The sequence below is a fragment of the Suncus etruscus genome, chromosome 1 (genome assembly GCF_024139225.1).
Source record: "Suncus etruscus isolate mSunEtr1 chromosome 1, mSunEtr1.pri.cur, whole genome shotgun sequence".
Lineage (NCBI taxonomy): Eukaryota > Metazoa > Chordata > Mammalia > Eulipotyphla > Soricidae > Suncus > Suncus etruscus.
The window spans coordinates 13391975-13401381 of record NC_064848.1 but is presented as its reverse complement, the minus strand read 5'-3'; the positions used below and the strand labels follow the sequence as shown (position 1 = coordinate 13401381).

General features: G+C 42.9%; 1 pseudogene; it reads right to left on the bottom strand.

The window, feature by feature from the left end:
* Nucleotides 1-8466: 8466 nt before the first annotated feature.
* Nucleotides 8467-9158, bottom strand: LOC126002187 (GTP-binding nuclear protein Ran-like; annotated as a pseudogene).
* Between the last annotated feature and the right edge of the window lie 249 nt (nt 9159-9407).

The following is a 9407-nucleotide window of genomic DNA, read 5'->3' as shown; positions in this document are numbered from 1 at the left end:
TTTCACTAACATTCTGGGGACTTTTCTGATCTTCTTGTCATCAAAATTGATCCAATGTTGTCTTGCAGCAATTTTACAATATGATGTACAGTATCTGTAGTGAACTTTACCATAATGGTTTGAAACTGATGATAAGTTGTATTTGTCAATGTTGTCTTTATATCAGGGGTGAATTCTGCTAAATTGAGGTCTTCTAAAGGAAAATCCACATAGGTTTGCAATTTTTTTTAATTTGCTTGCCATCAAAAGCAAAGCGTTTAAAATGTATTATCAGTAGTGGTAGTAATTTCCATATATGTGTTTTCTTCAAAAAAAATCCCTCTTATTGTTGCAGAAATTGCAATGCACTTTGTTGTCATCTCTCAACACTTCTTTGAAAAATTCGATAAGGCATTCCTGTAACGTACATTTATCTGTAGATGTGACAGACAGGGACAAATGAACAGCTATCTCATAAACCTCATGTTTTTGGTGGCATGTGAGGCACTGAAGTATAGATTTGAACTGTCCTTGAAAGAGAGCATAAATAACAGACTCGTGAGCCTTTTTGTGTTCTTGTCCAGATTGTTTATAACTTTCAGTATTCATAAGGTGATTAGCTTTATCTGTCACAGAACTTCCTTTTAACAAATCCTGGTGTAGGCCCTATATGAGAAACATCAAAGATTCATAAGGATCCTGCTGGTTGTGTCCAGCAAACTGGTCATTAAGTAGGCCAATTGTTTTGACTCTTTTAGAGTTAATATATCTATGATATTCATTTCCTATGGTTTTGATAATCAGACCAAATTTTTCTGCTAATTTACCTTTATGTTCCAGAGGATTTTTTCTGTTAACATCCTTTTTATAATAATCTTGATAAAAAATACTGAGTCAAGTCTGAAATATTATACAGGCATTGCAATATTGAGTTCATGTAGCAAGAATTTCCTACATTTTGGAGCCCAGTTAGGAGAGGTTCCTGTCTTTTCTGTTGTGTTCTGGAGTGTAAAGACCATTATTACCATTATTAGTCCCACTCAAGTTGTGGGGTGTGAGTGTTAAATCTTTGCTACCTGTTGTGGAGATTTCAGCAATGTTACTGTTGTTGGTCTTTTTTTTTTGGGGGGGTGTCAGCCCGGCATTGCTCAGGGGTTACTCCTGGCTCTATGCTCAGAAATCACTCCTGACAGGCTCGGGGGGACCATATGGGATGCCAGGATTCGAACCACCATCCTTCTGCATGCAAGGCAAATGCCCTACCTCCACGCTATCTCTCTGGCCTCTGTTGTCTGTCTTTTGAGTATTTTGTATTTGATCTGAAGGAGAGTTTGTTGTCATGGCAGTCTATACCTGATCATTAGTGCTTGCCCAATTTCTGACAAGGCGTAATGGACTGAAATTTCTTGGGAGGGTTTTCATCTGTAGAAACATAGGTATATCCTCTCCCTCTCAGAAGGAGATATCCAGCTATCCATTTATCATCCTCCTTAATCCAAACAGGTGTATGGATTGTTTCCTGTTTTTTTTTTTTTTTTTTTTTTTTTGGTTTTTAGGCCATACCCGGCAGTGCTCAGGGGTTACTCCTGACTGTTTTTGTAGATCGTGACCCCACAAGGATGGTGAAAATGGGCCCACGTGAAGTCTAATTATAGTTCTTTGATTTTCTGGGCCTTTGCACACCATAGTCTCTATACTCAGCAAGCAGGATATTTTTTTAAAATTATCTTTATTTAAACACCGTGATTACAAATATAATTGTAGTTGTATAATTACAGTCATGTAAAGAACACCCCCCTTCACCAGTGCAGGATTCCCACCACCAATTTCCCAGATCTACCTACTCCCCACCCCACCCACACCTGTACTCGAGACAGGCTTTCTTTTTCCCTCATTCATTCACATTGTTATGATAGTTTTCAGTGTAGTTATTTCTCTAACTGCAGTTATCATTCTATGTGGTGAGCTTCATGTCATTAGCTGCACCTACATGGGAGGATGGGGGGAAGTAAGGGTTGGGACTGAGGCAGTAAAATATTAGAAATGAGGGCCCGGAGAGATAGCACAGCGGCGTTTGCCTTGCAAGCAGCCGATCTAGGACCAAAGGTGGTTGGTTCGAATCCCGGTGTCCCATATGGTCCCCCGTGCCTGCCAGGAGCTATTTCTGAGCAGACAGCCAGGAGTAACCCCTGAGCACCGCCGGGTGTGGCCCAAAAACCAAAAAAAAAAAAAAATTAGAAATGAGCTTTGTAGGGCAGTATCAAGGTCCCAATACAAGATGGATATTTTGGATATATAGAATATATGCACACAATACTATCAATATGAAAACAAAGAGAAAAAATTTCCACTGACTGTCCCAATATAAACCAGTGCTAGAACAGCCTGCCCTCCTCCCAGAGCGCATTACCATTAGTATAGGGAGAGATAGGGGGAAAGCCTGTTGACCCCTATAGAGCCCACCTAGACCAGTGCCCAGGGAAAAACTTAAGTCCAGGGGAGAAAAACCCTATACCTGGCAAGAGCTGGTCTCCAGAATCAAGGATGAAATCGGAAGCCAGATGTCTGCCCGCCCTCCTCCCCATGCACCTCCACCCTGGAGTACGGAGGGAGGGGGGAACCTGAGGACCACTAAGAGTCCACCTGAACCCACTTCTGGCCATCTGAGCTGGCACCCAGGGAAGGCCTGGAGTCAGGGAAAAAAGACAAGGACGGCTGGGGGCCTGCCAAGCCTCCCAGTACTCCCCAGGCTAGGGAGAAAGGCTCTGGTATGGGGCCAGCAAGCAGGATATTAAACCTCCTATGCCTTACAGAGAATACCGGACTGCTTGGAGAGGCCAATTTTCTGCATTCTTTTTCAGAGATTATGGTAACCTGTGCCTCAGAATCCAGAAGCCCTTCAAAAGTTTGCCCTTGCAATTAAAGCTCAACATTGGATTTTCATCCCTCACTTTAGGAACCATAGCCACGAGTGGGTTGTGGATGGCACCCGGATCAGTGTTTCCAAAACCTCCTATTCGTTCTTTATCTGATTTCCTTATCTTGGCATATGGAACTATCATGAGCTGAGCTATTCCTTCACCTTTCTTAAAAGTCCAAGTAACTGGTATGGTAATAATCACAATTATTTCTCCCATAGAGTCTGAATCAATGACTTTGTTTATGACTGAAATTCCCTTGATACTGAGGCTGCTCTTGCCAAAAATCATACCTACTGTATTCGGGGGTGTTGGATCCATAATACCTGTTTTCAACATATAAGGACATTGTCCTGGGTAGATAGTAATGTCTTCTAGACATCTTATGTCCAAACCACCGTTGCCTGTGTTGCAGGATTCAAATCATTTACAGTGCAGAATTTCCTTTGGCTGGGCTGAGCAGCATTATGGTTGAGGGGTTTTGCCCCTGATTTTGATGGGGCTGAGGCAAGCCACGATATGCATTTCCTTGCATCGTGTATCTGTGCCCCTGAAAACTGAATTTAAAAGGAGTCGAAATGCCCTGGCTTCCCACAATGGAAGCAGTTACTTTGCCTCCTTGGGTTTGTTTTCTTTTTTTTTCTTTTTCTTTATTTTTTTTTTTAATTTTTGGGCCACACCCGTTGATGCTCATGAGTTACTCCTAGATATATTTTCAGAAATTACCCCTGGCTTAGGAAGACCATATGGGACACCGGGGATCAAACCGTGGTCCGTCCTAGGCTAGCGCTTGCAAGGCAGACACCTTACCTGTAGTGCCACCTTCCCGGCCCCTGGTTTGTTTTCAAACCTCTTCCCAGGTTGTTATCAAAGTGGTTTTTGGACCAGCAGTCTCATGCCCAATGATACCCTTTATCACATTTTGGACAAAAATCTGGTTTCCTGAATGTGTTTTGTCCTCTGTGGGAAGTCACTGTAAAGGTTTTTACAGGATTTGTGTGAGGTGGGGGTTGAGTTATATCTTGCACATTCTGACAGGCTCTGAGAAAATCGATCAAATTAACTTTATCAATCAGAAGCAATAATACTGACTTGCAAACTGTATTAGCATTGTAGTAAGCCAAATTCTTTTCGAGAAATTTTCTCATCTCCTCATCTTTCATTTGCAATTTAAGTGATACCTGGAGCCTTCCCACAAACTCTACATATGGTTCAAGATTGCCGTGTGTAATTTTAAGAAAATTCCCTGAATTTATTCCTGTTGAATTAATCTTTTCCCATGAGGATAATGTAAATTCCTTAACTATAGGGCCTGGAGAGATAGCACAGCGGCGTTTGCCTTGCAAGCAGCCGATCCAGGACCTAAGGTGGTTGGTTCGAATCCTGGTGTCCCATATGGTCCCTGTGCCTGCCAGGAGCTATTTCTGAGCGGACAGCCAGGAATAAGCCCTGAGCACTGCCGGGTGTGGCCCCAAAAAAACAAACAAACAAACAAAAATTCCTTAACTATATCCAAAATTTTCTTTGGTAAAGCAGCTTAAACTTGAACATTTGAATGTTGATTTTCACCCATCAATAGTTCATAAGATAGGGTCACCCCTGCTACCCGTTTTTTAGTTCCTTCTGGGCTAAAGAGCTTGGCTTTAACTCCTTCCATGTAAATCATGTCTCATTGAACCTGCTGAGATGAAGTTAAACACATTTTACTATTCTTTTAAAATCATGCAGAATCCAAACTGGTTTTTTTTTTTTTTTTTTTGGGTGTGTGTGTGTGTTTTTGTGTGTGTGTGATTTTTTGGTTTTTTTTTTTTTTTTTTTTTTTTTGGTTTTTGGGCCACACCCGGCTGTCTGCTCAGAAATAGCTCCTGGCAGGCACAGGGACCATATGGGACACCGGGATTCGAACCAACCACCTTTGGTCCTAGATCGGCTGCTTGCAAGGCAAACGCTGCTGCGCTATGTCTCCGGGCCCCAAACTGATTTTTGACACCAAAAATTTAGTTACTCCCCACAATATGGTGATGTGGGGCAGTAATCTTTACATGACTTTTTAAACCAAACTACGTCTTTCACCTCAAGGGGTTCAATAATGAGATGTTTACTCCAGGTAAAGGGGCTGAGCCTGTGTTGGCAAAATTACTGCGAATAGGGCTCTGAGATGATTCACCCTCTGATTCAGCACCGGTATGCCTGTCACCTATATCTTTTTGTTTTGTTTTGTTTTTGGGTCATACCCAGCAGCGCTCAGGGGTTACTTCTGGCTCTATGCTCAGAAACTGCCCCCGGCAGGCACGGGGACCATATGGGATGCCGGGATTCGAACTACGGTCCTTCTGCATGCAAGGCAAACGCCTTACTGCTATGCTATTTCTCCGGTGCATAGATTCTAGTCTTGAAAGAGATGTAAACAAAAGCCATGAAAAATTATGGGTTTAGTGGTCATACCGCTGAAAACTGGCAATCTTAGGAGGAGAGGGCGGACTAAATACCCACCCTGCCAAAGGCATGCTGGCTGTAACTACCATCCACAATTGCTGTTTCATCAATGGGTCAGCTTCACCGCTCCTCTATAGCTCTCTGCAGAAACACCAATCTGATCAGAACTCCAAGCATGCCAGTATTTGGGCAGAAATCACCAAAACATTTTTGGAGTGAGTGTGGGCATCCTCTACCCTCCTTCTTGAAGAAGACCTGGCAGCTGAAAACACACCCCCACAAAAGCCAAAGTATCATGCCTGAGCAGTGGCACAAGTGGTAGGGCATCTGCTTTGCATACACTAACCTAAGACAGACCATGTTCGATCCCCCAGTGTCCCATATAGTCCCCCAAGCCAGGAGCAATTTCTGAGTGCATAGCCAGGAATAACCCTTGAGAATCACTGGGTGTGGCCAAGAAAAACAAAAATAAAAAGCCATGGTATCATCAATAATGCTTGTAATTCCTAGACTGCTACAACCCCATTTTTGTTTAATACTGTCCTCCTTGTAGGAACACACTAATTTAGATGCCAATGTGTATATGAAGCCACCTAATGTTCAAAAATAAATGAAGTAAGAGAATAGTTAACTAGCAATAAAAGCTTATTAAATCTTCTGACAATGACTTAATAACCTCATTGGAGATACAATAATTTTCAAAAATTTGCTTGTTATTGGGGCCAGAGAGATAGCACAGTGGTAGGGCATTTGCTTTGTACACTGCCAACTTAGGACGGACCTTTGTTCAATTCCCGGCATCTCATATGATCCCCCAAGCCTGCCAGGAGTGATTTCTGAGCACAGAGCCAGAAGTAATCCTTGAGTGCCACCAGGTGTGGACCACAAACAAATTTTTTTTTCCTTTTCTCTCACTTCCTTCTCTTTTTCTTTTTTTTAATACTATAGCTCCCACTTATCTGGAAACAAATGTATTATGATCAACTATGTCAACTTTGTGATACATGCTCTTTACATAAAGTAAATTTAAAAAAATTGAAAGTGCTGATGTGATAATACACTGAGCACAGAACCAGGAGTAAGTCCTGAACACTACTGGGTGTGCCCCCCCAAAACAAAACAAATAACTAAATTGCTGAGTTTAAAAGTTAAAGGGAGGGGGCCAGAGAGATAGCATGGAGGTAGGGCATTTGCCTTGTATGCAGAAGGATGGTAGTTTGAATCCCAGCATCCCATATGGTCCCCCAAGCCTGCCAGGATTGATTTCTGAGTGTAGAGCTAGGAGTAACCCCTGAGTGCTCCCAGGTGTAACCAAAAAAAAAAAAAAAAAAAAAAAAAGGGCCCAGAGAGATTGCACAGTGGCATTTGCCTTGCAAGCAGCCAATCCAGGACCTAAGGTGGTTGGTTCAAATCCCGGTGTCCCATATGGTCCCCTGTGCCTGCCAGGAGCTATTTCTGAGCAGACAGCCAGGAGTAACCCCTGAGCACCGCTGGGTGTGACCCAAAAACCAAAAAATAAAAAACACCAAAACAACAACAACAACAACAACAACAAAAATGTTAAAGGGAGGGCCAGAGAGATAGCACAGCGGTAAGGCGTTTGCCTTGCATGCAGCCAAATCCAGGACAGATGGTGGTTTAAATCCTGGCATCCCATATGATTTTCTGTGCCTGCCAGGAACGATTTCTGAATACAGAGCCAGGAGTAACTCATGAATGCCACCGGGTGTGACTCAAAAACCTAAATAAATAAATTAAAATAGTTGAAGGAGGGTGGGCAGAGAGATAGTATAGAAACTAGGGCATTTGTCTTGAACCTGGCCAACTTGGATTTGGTACTCAGCTCCACAATTTTTCCCCAGAATAATATGAAGAGTGATCCCTGAGTGCAGAATAAATCCTGAGCATCTACAAGTATGACCTCCAAGATGAAAAAAAAAAACTAATAAAAATTTTGTTTGGTTTTAGGCCACACCTGGCAATGCTCAGGGGTTACTTTCTGGCTCTGTGCTTAGGAATCACTACTGGTGGTCTCAGGAAACCATATGGGATGCCAGCGATTGAATCCGGGTCTGCCGCATGCAAGGCAAACGCATTACTCACTCTCTTACCTCTCTAGCCTCCTAAAATATTTTCTTAAATACTTACTTTTTTGGGGGGCCACATTTGGTGACACTCAGGGGTTACTTCTGGCTCTGCACTCAGAAATTGTTCCTTGCTTGGGGACCATATGGGACGTTGGGGGATCGAACCATGGTTCGTCCTAGGTCGGACTCATGCAAGGCAAACGCCCTACTGCTATGCCACCGCTCCGGCCCCTAAATACTTTTTAAATTACTTACTTTACTCCTAAAGTAAGGAAGAATGGATTAGCATATGTATCTAATTTATGCTTTTCTCAACAATCTTATTGGTTGGCATAACAATTCCATTATCAAAAGAACACTAATATTTTGAGAGTATAGTGAATGTAAGGAAACAATGGGCAATTAATGAGAATATTCTAATTTAGTATCCTTTGTACATCTTTTGATTTGAAATGCTTTTTTTGTGTGTGTGTGGTTTTTGGGTCACAGCCGGCAGTCCTCAGGGATTATTCCTGGCTCCAGGCTCAGAAATTGTTCCTGGCAGGCACGGGGGGGGGGGGGGGGCATATGGGACGCCGGGATTCAAACCGATGACCTCCTGCATGAAAGGCAAATGCCTTACCTCCATGCTATCTCTCCGGCTCCTGATTTGAAATATTTTATTCTGATTCTCAATGAAAAGGAATTGGTATGACAGTAATAAATAAGATCCGACCACTGAAGACTGTTGTGTGCTATCAGCAGTCTTAAATTTGGACCTCAAGGGAGACAGCTGCATTCCAAAATAGCTAAATATGGATTCCAAAAGAGTGGGTATTTTTTCCTTTGCCATATGCAGAGGTGTTAGGGCTTACTCTTTGATTCTGCAATTAGGAATCACTCCTAGTGGATGTCCTATAGTATATGAGGTTCTGAGAGTCAAACCTAGGTCAGCCACATGCAAGGCAAGCACTCTAACTGGTAAAGGGGTTTTTGAACTGTCACATTCATTCCTAAGCTGATTCACCTTCTTCAGCAACTGAAGTTTAAGTGCATGCTCTGCTTAGCTATATAATAAAGTGGTAAATGCCCTGTACACTGACATCACAGGAAAAGTGCCTATAAAACTGGCTACTGACTCTGGGCTCCACCTTCATCCACAGGTCTTCACCAGGGAGAGCAGTTGCCTGAGCAATCTATAAATTGTGCTCACATTGAGCTGTCGAACTGGATCCATGATCATTACCTCAGCTGGGGTGAGAGCAGGCATGGCTATAATCTCCAAACTCGGGTCTCTGATTATTTTTCTATGAAGCCAGAGGAAGGGCTTTTCAACACTGTCATTGTTTTCAGCAGCAGAGTCATAGTACTGAGAATTCTGCTTTCAGTGGAAGACAATAGATTTTGCTTTAACTTTCCCATCCTTAGTTATCTATTTTGTTGCCACACAACATGATAGGATTATTTTTTTATACTCATACCAGATCTCTAAGTTACTTTGATGTAGGAGCTGTTCCACAAACGTCTAAACTTCAGTTGGCCAGCTGTGCCCAATACATTGAACTTGATGGGGCTTGGTTGGTGTGGAAGAACTAGCTGGTATACTCCACACCCAGGAGGCAACATATTTGTCAAACTCTCCAGCTAGGTGGCGCTTCATGAAGGTGGTCTTCCATGTGCCACCATTACCCACCGGCACCAGTTTAAAGTACACTCAGGGTTCTCCTTGGGCAGTTATGCCAAGATGCTTCCAAAACATCTCTGGTCCCTCTGACTGAGCTCTTTGTTTTTTTAAGAATCAAGTGAGGTGAGGTGGTGCTAGAGGTGCTAGAGGTAAAGTGTCTGCCTTGCAAGCGCTAGCCAAGGAAGGACCATGGTTAAATCCCCCGGCGTCCCATATGGTCTTCCCAAGCCAGGGGCGATTTCTGAGTGCTTAGCCAGGAGTAACCCCTGAGCATCAAACAGGTGTGACTCCCCCCCAAAAAAAACCAAACCAAAAAAAAAAAAA